At 39.5% G+C, this 19,021-nt stretch overlaps 1 protein-coding gene across 2 annotated transcripts in view; it reads right to left on the bottom strand.

The window, feature by feature from the left end:
• The window catches only part of LOC147830932 (zinc finger protein 469), a 63,427-nt gene that overhangs the window by 43,541 nt on the left and 865 nt on the right, over positions 1 to 19,021 (bottom strand). The gene's annotated exons all lie outside the window — the stretch shown is intronic.

Raw genomic sequence — 19,021 nt, 5'->3', positions numbered from 1 at the left:
AGTGTTCCACTCGAGGGCATAAATGATGTGACAAGGAATCCAAAGGTGTTCCTTCTGGATCTTAGGTTGGTGGGGAGAGAAAGAAAAAGAAAACAGGGAAGGAGAAAGAAAAGAGACACATGATGTTGTAAATAAAGCAGACAAGGGAACCAAGCGGAATAAGATTCACAACTACTTAGGGAGGTAAGAAATGGGAGGTTGAGGGAGATCCAGAGAAAAACGGCTATGCCATTGGGTCTAATAAAACTGTGTCTGTTATTGCAGGTTTCTAAGCACTAGGTGCTTTTACAAGAGTGTAAAGACTCACAAAAATCAGGTCAAAAGGAGTGTAATGTTGACTGATGTTTGTTACTTTCAAACAATCTTTGACTTAAGCATAGTTAGTAGTGACACAGCTCGGTTAGTTTCTCCCCAACACTGGGACACAGACACTATACCCATGCTCAATCAGAGAGTTTAATAGGCACATCCAGTGGGCAGCTGGCACACTGCAGGAAGGCTATTTTTAGGCACATTAAAACACATTAAATGTGGAATTTACTTCATCCTTATAAAGTAAATCACTAACTCCTCTTTCCTCATTCACTCTCCGTTTCTGCCTTTGCGATCAGGGCCTCTGTGGTGGCTCTCACGTTTCCCCTTTACTCTCTTTCTGCCTCTGTCTCTCATCCACTTTCTTTCCATATTTTCCACACATTCCAGTTTTCCACTCTCTTGCCTTACTCAGCCCCTTTAAATCTGATGTAATGCTTACCCCGAGATACCCTCATACTCCGCTCGGAGCAAACCAGCTGCCAAGACCCCCGTCTGCATCTGTTGAGGGAGCTGTATCCCTTGTTCATCACTCATATTAAGACTGAGAGAGAGAAAACAATATGCAATGTTACTGGAAAATGCACAATAAGATACTGAGGTCCTTTGACATGGCATTAAAAAATGATCTCCACTTTGGTCAAAAACCAAAACAAAGGATAAAGTTTCCTAATTAAAACTCTGGTATGAGGGATGATATAGAAAAGTATACTTTTTGGTTAATGAGTTGACAAGCACATTCTAGCATATGTCACATTAGGAACAGGACGTGGTAACAAAGCTGACTTCACATCATCTCAGAAAACCCTGTCCCAGGTGCTAAAACATGGGAAACACGCTCCTTTTCATTTTACGGAGCTCTTTTGCCTTGACCCGTGCTGCTTTACAGGGACACAGACTGCAGCTACTGTAGCAGCGCTTATTGGTTCAGAGCCCAAGCGAGCCGCCCTATGATTCACAACCACCAACGATAACCTGCCAATCACAATCACGTTCTGCAGAAAAAGTAGGGGTCGAAACTCAATACAAATAATTGAAAGCACATGTTGTCATTTTTAACCACTGCAATTATTGGGAATGAGCCGCAATATTTTGCTGAGTGCAACACACAGAGCTCCTGCTCCCCCGGAGAGACTGGAAAACTCCGCCTCAGCAGTACCGGTGAATATCTCTTCTAATGACAGAGGCAGGATAAAATAAACCACTACTTGCATGTCATTTAATAATCAGGGGGAGGATAGAGTCAGGGGCCGTTAGATCTGCCTAACCCACCCTCACAACCCCCAACACTCATTTTTGAGAATCGCTACGGTTTATTTTTGCAGCGCCAACAACTGATCAACCACTTTAAATGACAACTTCAAGAATAAGCACAGGCAGCCAATCAAACAATATGTAACAATTCCCACTTACTTGCTTTAATCAGTACTGGACAAAAGGGACACCTCATCTAAAAATAATACTAATGTCATGCTGAGTAGTTTTATAATGTGTAATACAGTGGTTCTCATACTTTTTACCAAGTACCACCTCAAAAAAAAAAATTCTCTCCATGTACAACCATAATGACCAGTATTGAAATACAGTAGCATAGTAGGCTAATTAAGTAGCTGCAGCACTGCACAGTTAAAAAACAAGGAATATTAATTCCTATTATTGAGAATATGTATTATTGTCAGCCACTTTAAACATTATAAATAGTCTGAACATTAACTGCGCTTGAAGGGTAAAAAAATACTTCAATGTTTAAATTAAAAAGTGCTTTTAAAAGTAACTGAAAATGACGCTGTTCTTAAAAAGTAAAAAGCAAGCTGCTGTACTTTATTGTAAAGTATTAACTTGGTAGTATATTCATCACAATCTGAAAATTGTTGATTGGATGTCATAAATATAGGCTATATGTCATAATATACAATTATTGATAAATTTTGAAGTATATGTTGCAAGTATATGTTCCGGGAGATTATCACTTTATGAGTCCCGCAAATGCAAAGACTCCTGGAACTTCCTGGAGACTTGGGATGTCTGAATATCACACTTAACAACTGCAGTGAGACGCGATCCAGCGGTACAACCTTGATAAAGACGTGCACTGCTCTCTGTCTCTGGAGCTCAGAGGAGCGTGTGGCTGTGTGTGTGTGTGTGGCTCTGCAGTGAGCACCACTTGTGTCTGTGTGTGTGTGTGTGTGTCTGGTCACGTGATGTGCGTTTTCAGCGGAGGGAGGGCTGTTCAGAAATGCTAGGTAAAACACCTTGTGGATGTGGATCATTTTCATTCTAAAATGCCATTTAAACACCAAGACGTAGTATTGTAAACAGGGCCTGAGTGTGTATTTTTGCGAGCGGGTTTGTGACGGGGTGGGGCGGACTCAGCATCGTGTTATCTACTGGCCATCGGCGATGGACGAAGGCATCGTCTGTCAGCCTAACCCTAATGTAGATTGCTAGGGAACCCTTTTTTCTCAGAGGATATCAAGCTGTCAAAACATTGATGCACTCTAATATACAAATTATATTTATGGAGAAAATAAAAAAGCACTGCAGTGTTTGGGTGTCCTGTGTTTGTCTGAGATAATCAGTCTGCCGGAAATGATATTCCGTACACAATATGAAGCTGATCGGTGGGAAGTTAAGATGTTTTCAACTGTGTAAGCCTGGAAAACATGAGCATGTCTCGCTGCTTGCGCATTCATTATAAATAATGAACTTGCGCGTGGAAATAACATGGTACGTAAACAGCCGCTGTCATTTGTGATCTACAGCAGTTGATCTTCTTCTTGCACAGACATGCTGGATTCACCTGATTTGTTGACAAATGGGTTGCGGATCCATTAGTTGGCAGTTCTTACTCATTTAGCTCACAAGTGACCGAGATGTAATAAGAGAATACGTTCATTTTTCAAAATAAAAGATTGCTCAGACTTATAGATAATAAATAAAACGGAAATAATTAATGATTTCTAGTGCGACCCAGTGCCAATTGATCCAGAGAACAGTGCCGTTCTGTGGCTCAGGAGTTGGAGACCACTGCTCTAGCGCGTATCTGCTCTGCAAGTGCCACGCCCCTCTTAGTTCTGCATCAATTGGATTGATTTTTAGTAGGCGATGATGCAATGCACAAACATTCTAAGCACAGTGCTTTGATCGTAGGTTTCAGAGAACAGCCAATGCTGATCACATTGGTGTTATCGTACGCGTCAAAGGATTAAAATTGAATTCATTTTTTCTTTCATTATTCAGTGATTCCTCCGCATACCACTAGAAGTAAGCTCGAGTACCACACGTACCACAGTTTGAGAACTACTGGTGTAATAGATCATACATGGGTTTCTAAAGCCTGTTCTGAAGGATCTGGTTTTGTTGAAGCAAATAGCACTTGTGAAGTCACAGTGACTGTGGAAGTGGATTTGAGGATTCAAAGTAATGGAAGGCAAAAAAAGAGGAGAGATGTCTGTGTCACAAACACACTTGTCTCTTGGTGCGTGTAAGGATATATGTGAGCCAATCCCCCCACTCAGCGGCATTATGGGAGCTGTCACAACATTAAACCTTTCAAGCATGCTTAAGCATTACTTGCCATATATAGAGCCATTTGTGAACAAAACAATAGCATTGTCAGGGGGACTATGATATCTATGGTGGTTTACCTTTCTAGCTGTAACTTTTATGACAAATAAGTGTAGCTTTGTGAAACAGAAAGGGTCTCTGTAGTTTAAATTCTTGCATAATACCTATCCAGGGAGAATTTAAACAAGTTATACATGATAATACTGTTCAAATTTGTTGATTTGTGTAGGTTAACATCTTCGCTTCCTGTGGCCCCATCTTCAGACTAATCTTTATGTCCCATCTCACAAAACAACTATAGGCAATAATACTCCACATGCACGCATATATCCACGTACACAATTGTAAGATAACCTCAATCAACAACTCATGACTTTGAACTGTCAAATAACCAAAGCATAGATAGATTGACGTCTAATCAGATGTTGAGGGTTGACAAGTTAAAGTGCTTTATTTGTGACTGAGGCCTCTTGACATACCAACATCATGTGATGGGGAAGTTTTGATGCCCATTTGTGTCCGGAAGCATCCCAGTCTTTTAACCTGAGCCATCTGAAGTCACAGATGGTTTGTGTAATGAAGGCTTTTCCTCTCATATCCTTGCTTATTCAGTGCCACACATTTGAAAGGAAAACAGATTTATAGGGATTGTTTGGAGATCGGACATTAAAAGGTTCGGTGTCTGCGCAGCTTAAACAAAAGCCGGTTTGGAAACAGTTGATTGTTTTTTTCCCCTGGTTGTAATGAAGATGATTCTTAATGTCACCTTTTTTATACTAGATTACAGGCATAGTCTTGGTACAGTATGTGAGGTACAGTTCAAGACTGGAGCCTGAAGTTTGATGTTCAAAATGTGCATTCAGAATTCAAAATTCAGATGAAATTGCACTGCAGTTTGCCAATACCTTTATTACTTTTTCTACTGCGTGGTACGACTTGGCTCTTCTCAGTTTGTTTTACTACTGTAGTTTACAATAGTATCACTTTAAAGTGGATGGGATTATAGACATGTTTTTATAGTTACCGTCTCTCCTACTGTGACATCATTCTCGTTGGCCATTTTCTTGCTTTTACTCTCATGTGTAAAGTGCAGATGAGAGATGAATTCTTTGATCCACTAATTGTAGGGGTCAGATAGTGACAATTCTCTCTGGCCAATCAGTTGTCTGCAATACTGCTTACTTGGAAAATGATGGTACTAAAATAAGTACTGAGACTAGGTGCTGTACATGGTGGAAAATGGTCAAATATTGGAGTAAGTAATTACACATTTCAAAAGCCAAAACTTTCACACATTGGAAGCATCTGTTTACTTGCACAGAGTATGCTTCAAACCTAAATCCAATCATTTCTGATTCTAGAATGGTCCTCAGAGGAAAGGGTTCAGCAACATAGTTTAGGCTCCAATCAGATCCACACATGCCTGCGTGTTTCTAGTGAGTCTACATAACTCAAATAAGCTTGTTCAGGTGTGTTAAAGTAGAGTGTGATATTGGCCCTCCATATACAGATTCATACGCCTTGCCTATATTATGGCTGAAGAAGGCCAAATGATGGTGTGGTGCAAAGTTCAAAGATTTGGGTTGGTAAGTCACAGTGCAATGTCTTTAATATAAGATGTTCATAAGATCCCAGAGTCATTCCAAAATGACCAAAATTAATAAGTCACCTTCAAAGGACAAAGTTTTGAAAATTCAGTTTTCCTGTTACCTGCTGGGATGCTTCAACATTTAAAAAGACTTAGTGGAAAATGGTCAAATATTCGAGTAAGAATTTACACATTTCAAAAGTCAAAACTTTCACACATTGGAAGCATCTGTTTACTAGAACAGAGTATGTTTCAAACCTAAATCCAATCATTTCTGATAGAATGGTCCTCAAAGGAACGGGTTTAGCCACATAGTTTAGCTCCAATCAGATCCACTCATGCCTGCGTGTTTCTAGTGAGTCTACATAACTCAAATAAGCTTGTTCAGGTGTGTTAAAGTATTGTGTGATATTGGCCCTCCAGAAACAGATTCATACCCCTTGCCTATATTGTGGCTGAAGAAGGCCAAATGATGGTGTGGTGCGAAGTTCAAAGATTTGGGTTGGTAAGTCAAAGTGCAATGTCTTTAATATAAGATGTTCATAAGATCCCAGAGTCATTCCAAAATGACCAAAATTAACAAGTCACCTTCAAAGGACAAAGTTTTAAAAATTCAGTTTTCCTGTTACCTGCTGGGATGCTTTAACATGTAAAAAGACTTGGTGAAAAATTGTGAAAAATGGCCAAATATTGGAGGAATTACACATTTCAAAATCTAAAACTTTCACACATTGGAAGCATCTGTTTACTAGAACAGAGTATATTTCAAACCTAAATCCAATCATTTCTGATTCTAGAATGGTCCTCAAAGGAACGGGTTTAGCAATAGTTTAGCTCCAATCAGATCCACACATGCCTGCTTGTTTCTAGAGAGTCTACATAACTCAAATAAGCTTGTTCAAGTATGTTAGAGTAGAGTTTGATATTGGCCCTCCAGAAACAGATTCATACCCCTTGCCTATATTGTGGCTGAAGAAGGCCAAATGATGGTGTGGTGCAAAGTTCAAAGATTTGGGTTGGTAAGTCAAAGTGCAATGTCTTTAATATAAGATGTTCATAAGATCCCAGAGTCATTCCAAAATGACCAAAATTAATAAGTCACCTTCAAAGGACAAAGTTTTGAAAATTCTATTTACCCGTTACCTGCTGGGATGCTTCAACATTTAAAAAGACTTGAGTCGTTAAGTTGTTGGATATATTATACATTAAATTGTTGTTAATTGCTGTGATTCTGTGTGAGTGACATGTTAATGAAAGGACGGGATCATTGTTCTGCCTTCATTATGGTGCACACGTCATCAGAGAAGAGACATTTTTGAGGGGGTGGGGAAGTTGTTTTGATAAAAGGTTAACATGTGCATGGCTTAATTAAAAATAAACACTGCAATTTTCCAATAAAAAACTAGAACTGTCCATTTTGATTTCACGGTGACTTAAAACTTTTAAGCAAGAGTAAACAACGTGAAGAATTATACCATTTGACCTTCTGACCTGGCCAACCCACCCCAGGGCACGCCACATATGGGACTCTTCATAAGGGCTTTCCCAAAGAAAAACCTGTTAGTACCTGTCATAAAGCATCTATGTGTTCTCCCAAAAAAACAGAGAAGGTGGGTGTGCAAAATGCACATTAGCCCGAGGTAAAAGGGAAAGTAACCTGTGAGACCACCACTCCCTCTGTCTGTTATTAACCTTCCATTTTACGCCCTTTCCTCCCTTGGTATTTTAACCTCTCAGACCTGCACGCTTTGTCCCTCGCACCCTTACTCTCTTTTCCACCACCTGTTCCTCTTTTTCTACACCTGCGATGTCATAAAAGCAGCTATGTAAACTCGTTTTCCTTCCATGCCTGTTTCTTTCAGCTTGCACACAGCTGAAGTGTCTCCAGTCCCATCTTCTTGTCATTAATGTCCTTAACACATTCCAGATCCCAAAATGTGTTCCACCCACTGGACAGCAAATGCTGTAGACCAGTCCAGTTTCCTCAAGCGGGTCCTTGTGCATTTGCTAATCAAAGTCCCTCCTTGAGCTGCATTCTGATTTCAGGATGACTTGTGGAGACATTTGCTGTCTCAAAGTAATATTTAAGCTTTAATAAGTGAATATACCAAATGAACGTAAATACCAAAATGCCAATGAACTGAAAGTATGCTATAAAGCTTCTGGAAGCAATTACAAAATCACTAGTGCAAGCAGATAATCCAGCTCTAATCAGACAAGCTAATCAAAGTCCTCAGGATTACTAGAAACATCCGGGCAGGTGTGTTGTAGAAGGCTGGAATTCCAGAGGCACGATGCACAGAAACTTTCAGACACTAAGGTAACCCTGTTGAAAAAAATGGCATATAAATGATTCGGTATAAGACGCATGACTGATTGTTTGAGGTGGTTTATGGTTATTGTTTTAAGCGGGTGCTGGTTCTAAGATGGTGCCAAGCAGCTAGCTACTTCTGAGGACCTGCACTTGACCAGCTTTGACAAGCTAAGAACCAGTTCAACTAAATGCCATGCATTAAGACATACCTAACCAGCACATGCTGGATTAACAACAGGCTGGACACACATACAAAGAGAGCACAGAGAGGTAAAAGCATACAATGATGGACAGATGAAATGGCATTGAGATGTAGGTGTAAAGACGGAGAGGGAAGTCCCGGATTGATTCTTTCCCACAAAATCACTGGCACTGGTGTAGTAAGCATGCTACACTGACACTCCAAATCTACCACCTATGTTACAGACGCATGATTCACCGCAGCCAAGAATCTACATCAATAAATAACCCAATTGTGTGTGATTGGCAGAAGGTACCTCTGGCATAAATCTTAAAGCCCTTTGATAGATTAACGTAATGCAAGCACTTGGGTTAGGCGATATTGCAACAAAATCATCACAATATCCTGTTTTATATTATTTGACATCGATAATTATTGAATATTTTTTAACGATACATTTAGGAATATTAAGTATTTTTGTTATTTAACCACTTAATTTTAATTTACCAGCATTACTAAAGGCTAATAGTTTTAATAGTCAAAAAAAAAAATATTTAAACAAAATATCTGATCTCTTTATAATAAAATAAACATAAGTGTTAGAGACTCTTAAACTTGATAAATAAGGTTGCAAAGTGTGTGCAATGGTAAAGGTAGATCAACATCAGTAAGGTGTGAATAATACTGATACTGTAAACCTCAAACTCTTCTCCACAAAACAAATTCTGATAATCAAATCTGAGCTTTCAAGTAAAGGAACCAGGGAAAAATATTCAAATTCATATTGCAACATTAAAAATGTGAAGTTGAATGACTATATAACCTCCTATGCTAAAAATCTTTTAGATGGGGAGCTAGTGGCTAGGATGCACAAGAAAAGAAACCAAAAAGCCAGTGTGGCGACATCCTTTTTAATTTACAATCTCTTCACTGCTGCTATACGGCACTCATTTTTGCATGTGCTAAATAAAGTGACAAGTGTGAGTGCGTGGTTTCCTTCACCATTTGAGTCTCTCGTAACTAGTCACCCATCAACCGATATCTCTGGGGATCACAAACGAACAAATCATTGTTGCAGCTCTAATGCAAGTATATGGAGAAAAGTAAAAAAAGCGCTGCAGTGTTTGGATGCGCTGTGTTTGTCTGAGGTAATTAGTCTGCACATATTACTAAAATGTAATGAGTGCGGTGCGCTCGCGGCATTCAGAAAAGTTGAGATGTTTTTAACTAGGTGTACCTGAAAAATGCTTGCGCATTACATGTGCCCCATTTGCACACGATGTGCGCGTTGTGCATGTCGCACATTTCCATTGGAAATGGCAAACTCACAGCCCAAGCTTATGGCATTCCTTCCCAGGCGTGCGCTCAGCAGCCACGTTTTAATAAAACTATAGCCTTCAGACGGCGTCTAATTTCTCAAAACATCAGCATCTTCCAAATAGTTGAAATGTCGGTTTATGGTAAAAGTAGGCGTGACGGTGTGACAGCGTGACGCTTGGGTGGGGGAACTAGCAACAGTGTCAGTTTCAATACCGTTAAACCGTTATAAAAAAACTGTAGATTTAAGACTGTTTTCAACACATCCTCTAATTTCTAAAATATCAGCCTCTTCCAAATGGTTGAAATGTCGGTTTATGGTAAAAGTAGGTGTGACGCTTGGGCGGGGGATCTAAAAATAGCAACGGTCTCAGTTTTAATACCGGTAAACCGTTATAAAAAACAGTAGATTTAAGACGCTTTTCATCCCATCCTCTAATTTCTAAAATATCAGCCTCTTCCAAATGGTTGAACTGTCGGTTTATGGTAAAAGTACCGGAATTAATACATCTACTATGAAACATCTGAAAATATGAAATGTAAGACCAATTTATTTTTAAAAATTTCAAAATAAAACATTTTTGAATGCTAAATCACCTTTTTGTTTGAAGAAGTATGCCATAAGACAATGGTGTTTGTTCAATAAATAAATAAATAAATAATATCTTTGTTCAATTAAATATCTTATAGGCTTTTGCATTGGGTCCACATAGTAATTTAATTCGGCCAAGTAACACCTACTTACCAGAGATCTCTTGATAGATAAAGTGATCATCATATACTGACTTCTTTTAGTTAATCTGAAATGGGCAAGGTGGGAAATCTGAATATACAGGAAATCCCATTTACTTGGTACTAAAGGTCTCAAAAATACTCAATCAAATAATCAAATTTTAGGACTGGGCTTGTTTTGACCAGTGTTGATCAAAACACTCAGAACACCTCAGAAAGGCATAGCAATGCCCTGGCAACCATCCAAATGACTCTAAAATACAACTACTGATATTTGTTGACACAATCTTTTTCACCGGCCTTTGATTCCTTGTGGGAACAGAATCAAAGTGGTATTGCTATGCACCAAGGGACATTTTCAAAGATTTCGTCCACAAACACATACCCTGCTTCCTCGCGGACTGTGTGAATGTTTATGAATGAGAACTGCTCTAGGGTGTGTACAGGATTTGCCAAAATGGCTATGTGGTGAACATTTGCCTCATTTTGGTGTGCGCCAATGTTTACACAGCACCATAAACAAAGACGAGCAGCCGGAAGTGCTCAGCAAGATACGCCTGACCCCTTTCACCAACAACCAACACCGCTAAGAGCCACGTTATCTTTAGCCCTACTGATGCCAGTTTGTGTTTATGCATAGGGGGACTCTAATGCTGAGTTGATGGTTGGGATTCAAAAAAAAAAACGTGCAGCGTCTCTGTCACAACCAGCTGTCCAATACTTATCAGCACCGGCAAGATCAAGAAGACCACATACATAGTGCACATCAGATAAACCCACCATGTTTATCTGAACTAGACACACTCCATTTGCTTTTGACAAACAATATACACAAATGTATTACAGTGCTTATGCACACTTTGAGAAAGATATGCAAATGAAAAAAAATAAAATAAAACTGATGACATCGCACTATTACACTCTAAAACCCGATTTTTGGATGCTGTGGTATTTGGGTCATAGAGAGGAAGCTAGCTATAACAAAAAATAAGACCAAATAAAATCCAAAGTTGGTCACAGATAACTGATCTGTTCAGAGAACAAATAATTGTGCAATTTCCCATGAGCCAGTAGTGCTTACTCTGACCCAGCAAACATGCGTGTTTGAGGCACAAACACTGCAGCGTCTGGACGCACCCATGGGGAATGTGACATTGGTGCCTGACTCTAGCAGTCGGGCTCAAAGCAGCATTGACAGGTTAAAACAGTGCCACAGTGGTTTCCCCAGACATCGAAGAACTGCCCTGGTAGCAAAGATAAGGCCAGATTCAGGTCACTGAACACTGCAATGGAGGACATGATCTCTGTTCCAAATTCTGCAGTCACCGTTTGTGCTGTCTACAAAAGCAGCTTGCTTCTACATCACGATCTAAACAGAAGAAAAGCCAACATTTAAAAATACTTAAAACATTCTAATAATATATAGTATAACTGATGTATTAATACGAGTTGACAGTATCAACTGTCAATCATATTGGGGGAAAATTAGTCTATTATTCTATGTGTGGAAAAAATGGCCATGTCTGCTTCATTCCTGTCAACATTGTGATGTGAAAATAAGAGATATGCCCACTATAAGGGATTCCCCCGACTCCCTTTAAAAAAATGCCCAAATTACTAAATATGCCCATTTGGAGCGGTTTCGTTGTAAATAAACCGTTAAATGGTCAATAATATATTTTATTATTATTTACAAAAGAAAAAAAATAAATAGTACACGTTATCAGCAAATAAATAAACAGTTCAGCTTATTAAAATAAATAGCTATTATAATGAAAAATAATTAAAACTCATTAGCCGTTTCTTCACTGTATAATGTACACATTCTGATTAGAGCAACGAATGAATGATTTACATAGATTTTTTTTCGATTGATTACATTAACTAACACTTTAAAAATGCACAAATCTAACATTATAATCAAAGCATTCGACTGCTTTTCTAACTGTTTATGCTCATTTAGGACGAAATTATTTGTGTTTGAAAAAAAAAAAAAAAAAAAAACTACAGGATCGACATCTTTAGATATTATTATTATTAATTATGTGTATATCTATTTAAACACGCACCCAAAACACTTTTGCTCGGCTTCAAATCATGAGTACAGAATCCGTTTGGGAAACAGCGTCTGTTTATCACTATGGAGCACGTCAGCTGACAGTCATGCAGCGCTATGACTGTTTTGAGGATTGCATATGAAGGAGCGACGGCACCTGTAATGAAAAAGAGAGGAGTCGTGCCGTTTTTATGTTTATTTTAAAGTGTTTTCGTGCCCAAACAAAGTGAAAGCACAGACTCGCATTTAAGAGCGAAGGGCGGCCCCTGGTGGTTCGGCGGCATGGGTTGCGTATGGTGGGCTCGACTCTTTAATGTTTATTTGCCACCCTACAGAGAAAGATACGGGAGAAATACGGGAAAATACCTTTACAGGATCATAGCGGGATAGAACTGTAAAATACGGGAGAATCCTGGGAAAAACGGGAGGTTTGACAGGTATGGTCTGCTTTCATCTTATTATTATTAAATATGAGTATTAGGTCTATCACAGTGTTTCTCAACCATGTTCCTGGAGGACCACCAGCACTGCAGGTTTTGTCTGTCACACCCATTACATGTGTTTCAGTCTCTGCTAATGAGCTGATGATCTGAATCAGGTGTGTTTGCTTAAGGCGACCTGGAAAATGTGCAGAGCTGGTGAACCTCCATGAATGTGGTTGAGGAACACTGACCTATCAGACTGGCATTACTGGAATTGATCTGTTGGTCGTCTGCTTATAAATGAAATAATAGTATAAACAAATTGTTATGACATGGACTTGCTAGCACTTACTGCTGATTTCAGAATCATCTTTATTTATTATTACAGAACCAAAACTAGACAAGCACAAGGACAAAAACACTCAGCAAAAAAAGATTAAATTGTCATTATAAAAAAAAGGAAAGTATTTTGCTAATATGTACCAAATATACAGCACATCACTATTGACAGTCAGTAAACAAAAAAAGAAAAGAAAATCAGTAAACAATATTCATTAAGTATTTGTTTTTACCAGTGTGCAGCCAGAGTTTATGGATGCTCACCTTAAAAGGGCACCTATGATGTAAACAATCTTTTGTAAGCTGTTTGAACAGAACTGTGTGTAGGTCCAGTCATATTGGAGTGAAATAAAGATAATAAGTGTCTTTTAAAAAAATTTTCTGATGTTAAAATAGGATCCAAATCCCAGTAATTTTGAGGCCCATCGCAACGTGACGTAGGAGTGCAGTTTTTCCACCCACCGAATTGTTTGACAGCCGCAAATTAACATGTCTCTGTAGTAACGTGTATAATCATATCCACAAGACAAGACGTGCGCAAAGCAACTGGGATTAAAAGATCTGTTCAGCTCGCTGTGATCATCAATCTTCATCAAATGCGATTAAGAATATTTTTTTTAAACTTGTGTGTAATGAATTACAGGGATTTTACCGACTTTATCACCACAGCTGCATGTTAATACAATTTTAAAAGGAGACTCTACAATATCGGTTTGTGGACGTTAAATCAGGTTTATTTTGCAACGAATATCCATACAGCAGTGGATATTAACTTGTATCCTGTCACATTTGCCAAGCAAAAACAGTGCAAAGTTAAAAGTGCGTGCTGTGTGTGTGTGTACGTGATCTTTGTAACGACATTGTGTGTGACTCATCGTTGCAACTCCACAACAAATACATCAAATAATCATTGGAAAAATTCTTACAGTAGTTTTTCTCACAAACGCTATGCAAGTTCTGCTTGCTTCATGGCTGTCACTGTGCTGTTTATCTGACCCAGCCGAGGCGGAGATTGAGGCAGAATCTAGCATTAAAGAACTAATATTAAAGGTACAAGCCACAAAAACAGCTACATGGTATCCAGAGGAGAAGATCTGTGTTTTGAGCTGAAACTTTACAGACACATTCTAGAGACACGAGCGACTTATCTTAAATCTTGAAAAAAGGGTAAAATAGGTGCCTTTTAAAATCGAATTAACCCTATTGCATTCTGGGATGTCTAATTCCTGAAAGATAAATGTTTGGGCTGAAAATCTAAGCCATCATTAAAGACATTGTTGAAAGTTAATTGTCCTATGTTATACTGTGTTCACACCAGACACAGTACACATGGATAAATCGTGCTATTTGCACGTAAATAGACACATGAAATTGAGTTTACTCGCTTCATTTATGCGTCAAATCTGCTTCATTCACAAGTCAAATTCACTTCACAAAACCCGGTGACTTTAGCTTCTTTGCAAAATGGCTAACATGGATTTTATTGAGAGAGTAGCTGTGTTTAGGTGCTTTAGGAAGACTGAAAAACAGCATTGATTCGTTTGGACTATACCAGGATGATGGAAGCTTTCAGCGGTGCTTCCGACTAAGCCAAACCCAGTTTAATGTCTTGTTATCCTGTGTCAACAAAAGGCGCTACGTCATAATCACTCCCCTACAAGAGAAAGCTCCTGATTGGTTAACGTGGGGTGAATGTCCACTGAAGTTCAGATTTTGCAACTCAAGTGACTTGCGTCAATCACTCAAAACGCTCAACTTGCGCAGCTTCATTTGCGTAAATCACATAATTCGCGCCTATCACACTGCAGGATGTCTACTCGCATTGACTTAACATGTGAATCACTCTTACTTGATGCTTCTTTCTTGTCTGGTGTGAACGCAGCATCAGGGCATGAAAGCCAGTGAGAGCTGTAAAGTAGCTACAAAGTAGCACAAAGTATGCCTAAGGATTTTTAAAGACTAAACACAAATATACACTTATGCAATCTAACAAATTAGTGTTCCCCAAGAAATATTAAGGAATGCAAACAACTCACTGAATACTGAATTAAGTGTTTGCATAGTCTGTACAAATACACACGCGCGCAAACACACACATCCATTCAAACTATTCCACATTCCTCTGCAGTCTTGGGTACGGTGCAGTACTGAAGTTTAGGATGGTGGGCCAGCAAAATGAATATTTGCAGTGCATTACTGATCAGTTATTTACTCAAAGTGATGTATAGCACAGCTATTATTGTAATAATGCCTCTTGGAATAACAGAACATTGGCTGTCTCTTGAACACAATGAATGATAAGAGCTAGCTTTGTGCTGTTTGAACCTTTAATCTCCACGTTACCAGTTCATATCTACACCACATACCCATTCCAGCCAATCATATCTGCCCATCAACCATTTCCACAGGTCTGCTGGTCTTCAAAAAGATTTTTCCCCCTCAGGAAAGACATGACTGTGAGTCTCCTAAAGAGCTCTCGGTGGTTTTCTCCTTTAAATAGAGCATGACATCAGCGTTGGGCAGGTCAGCTGTCTGCCTGAGCAAAACAAATGTGTCTAAACAATGCCACATCTGGAGATGGAGAAGGGTGATTGAGAGAGAGAGAGAGAAGAAAGTATGGAAAAGAAAAACGGGGGAGGGAGAGAAAGTAGAGGAGGAATGTGGCGGAAGAGAGTGGAAATGAATAAAGGGGAAGCAGCCAGCTGTTCTGGACAAGTGCCAGAGTGTCTGGGGATGTGCGACGCTCTAATTTACGGGAGATTCCCTCAAACAGGCCTTTTTGAACGTTTAAATCCCTAGCCATGTGCCTGAGGAAGACAAACTGCATCTTTTTCAATCTCCTTCTTTAGGTCTTCTTTAACAAACAGCAAACAATATTACTAGTGACCTAAACTCCTGCTAACTACAATGGCCGCACTTAATTCATCATCCTGGTCAAAAGAGTCCATCTTTAAATGTAAATATGGGTACTTTTATCTTTCATTGTTCAAAGATCATCCCATTTTGGCATCAGATTACATTTGAAAATGTGATTTATGCATGGAAAGTTTGGAAATAACTAATAATAAACAAAATGTCACAATATTGGAGAAATTCTCACTGAATGTAATGTGTAAAGCAGAATATACTTCTAATTTAAGCGGGTACTTTAAAAACATGTAAACGAATACCTAACCATACTCAATTGTTATATTTTAGATATTAAAAAAAGTCAAAGTGACTTTAAAGTATAAAGATACGACAAGTTTATATGTTTGGCTTCTTATTTTTCATGTGTCATCATAAATATACCTGGTAAGACTATTTTGGACACTTAAAGCGCTTTACACATTAAGGGGAAACTCCTCATTCACTACAAGTGCGCAGCATCCACCTGGATGCCATTTTGCACCAGACCACACACCAGCTGATTGGTGGAGAGGAGACAGACTGATGATTTCACTCAGTTATGATATGAGGATGGTTAGGGGGCCTTAATGGACAAATTTTATCCAGGATGCCAGGGTTAAACACCTACTCTTTTCCAAAGGACAACCTGGGCAGTATAGAGTCCCCATCAATATTCTTTATACAATATACTTATAGTAAAGTGTCCCCTTCACCATATTGGGGCATTAGGACCCACATAGACCACAGGCTAAGCATCATTAACACCACTTCCAGCAGCAACCTAGCTTTCCCATGTGGTCTCATATCCAGGTACTGACCAGGCACAGCCCTTTTTAGCCTCAGTGGGTGACCATCTGAGTGTTGCAGAGCGCTAGCTTCTGGCTATAATAGTAGTAATAGTAATAATAGGAATAGTCATTACTTTTCTCAGGAAGAAAACAAATAAAAACAACAGCATGCTAATGAATGGAAAACTTTTGTTTACATGCTTGAAAACCCCTTTTTTGACTCATGTCTGTACCTCAATGGCTGTAAAAATGCCTTAGCAAACACTACTAATTTGTTATTAATTAGTCATTAAGCTGACATTCTTCAAGCCGGCTCTTTCTGAAGTCCAGTTCTGTGTTTATATTTCTGCTCAAGTTTAAATGTACCGACATATGGAAAAGAGAATTCAGGCAAATTTCTGTTTGTGTGTGGGAGAAAGACACAGATGTGTGCTTTTACGTGTGCGTATAAGTGCTTGTAAGTGTTGTACTAAATATAAATGATCTGCAAATGTACCTGGAATCTTTGGCATAATTGAGCGAAACTAAGTAGTACCTCACACTTCCACACACATGCACACTCGATCAAATCCCTAAACTCTCATTTCATCAAGTGAACGCTAATCTAGAGCCACATTTGGAAAGCAGATTTCACACAATTCTTTTCTAAAATGTAGACAAATAAACGCTGTCACTACAACTACCTTGGGCAAACCCCCCTCATTCAGGCAAGTATTAGGAATCAATCAACTCGAGACACGTATCAAAGTAATACCGTTTCCACTTCATGAGCTTAATCAGACAATACTTCTGAAGTAAGTCTTACTCTGCGTGTTACTTCAGTGGATTTGAACCAAGAAACAGCCCAACACTCATCAACAAGCCAAGTTCAGGTACCACACAGATCTGCAGAAAAAAAGTTGCAGGATGAGAGCTGTTGCAAATAGTAAGGAGTTGTTCAAATCGCTAACTGTACATAAGCACCATTGGATTGATAATAATGCTTGCCTTCACAACACAACAAATTAGCAAATTGTTTCTTTGGAAGGTTTGCTAATCACATCGAATCAAGACTTGTTTTACAAGCCTCACCACTTGAGTTAATAGATGATAAAATACTATTAGAACCTAATGTTTTCCAAATTCTAATAGGGAGCTTGCTATTTTTATTTGTTTTAGGGGAATGATGCTTTGGTAACTGCTGATCTCCTGAGCAGTTAAAGTTAAGAGCCCTGCTGCTGATTCCATTATGGCTGAGAGTCTGTACGTGCGCGAGTGTGTTTGTATGTGTTTGCACGTGCGCACATGTGATGGCTTCAGGAATCCCCATTGGAGAGGGTTAGAGTTACACACCGTCAGGCAGTGGTCAAAAGGTCACACTGGATTGTTACGCCCCCCCCCAACCGTAGACCCCCGGTAACTGTGTTAACAAGGAATGTGTGAAACAAACAATCATATGGAGCACGATTACAGGCAGAGAACAGTACACACTGTTGGACACAGTTCCTCATGACCCCCCTGTTGTTTTGTTTGGGACGGTACTCTATATAGATTTTAACAAAACAGAGCTCGAGGTGGTAAAACTGGAACGGGAGACAAAGAACCTCTGTTGGATGTAGCCCAAGAGACTGCTTGGCATTTTGCAGTTAAGATACCACAAATCCTATATAAGCCTATGCAAGACAGTGGACCGTGTCTGGACAGGCTGGACTGGCTGTGGGATATTCTGCATTACAGTGGCCTGACCTTTGGGGGCGATGGGAAGTGCTTGATGGTGTGGATGGGTGGATTGACTCCAGATTTTACTACAGTTTTTACTAGTATCTAGTGGGACTTAGTAACCAAATACCACTTCCTCTGCTGAAAAGTCCAGGATCTTTTGGTGCTTTCAGCCACTGTCAGTAAGACAGGAGACAGGAAGAAGAACCAGCCATGGTTAATAGGTTCATGCTGGTCCTTATGTCCCTTTGTGTCACTTTGTGCTGGAGTCTGTCTGTCATGTGTCCCTCAAATCAAACGACCAAAACCCAAACATAACCATGAACCTCTCCCCCTCGGTCTCTCTCTCCACCTCCACTGCCAGCTCTGGAAAGTTCATTTGTGACAGTAGGTCCGTCTCCTTCACTCCCCACGTGTTTTTTCAATTAACCGAGGCTCCCGTACACTATTCAGAAGAACATTTGGGAAACCATAATTCTCATGGCCCTGCACAAAAAAAAAAAAAAAACTAATGGAAACTCACTTAAGATTTTTTCCGGGGGAGGTTTCGAAAGAAGCCATTACCCCAAGAGGGGAGCGGGGGGTTTAAAAGGATGATTTGGCCAGAAGATTAGACAGAATGAGTGAAGCGATGGACGGGTGGGTGATGAGAGAGAGGTCAAACCGGCCTTTCTGAGGTAAAAAAAAAAAAGGATGGACAAAAAGAAACAGAGGTGAGTTGAGGGGGTGAACGAGTGCACGGATGGAGATTTTCCTCAGAATGCGGATGAAAGTGGTCCGGATCTGGAGCGGGCCGCAGGGAGAGGGGACACATCCAG

This window comes from Danio rerio, chromosome 25 (genome assembly GCF_052040795.2).
Source record: "Danio rerio strain M-AB ecotype USA chromosome 25, GRCz13ab, whole genome shotgun sequence".
Lineage (NCBI taxonomy): Eukaryota > Metazoa > Chordata > Actinopteri > Cypriniformes > Danionidae > Danio > Danio rerio.
Note: the sequence above shows the minus strand (reverse complement) of the source record. Positions and strands in the feature narration are given on the sequence as shown.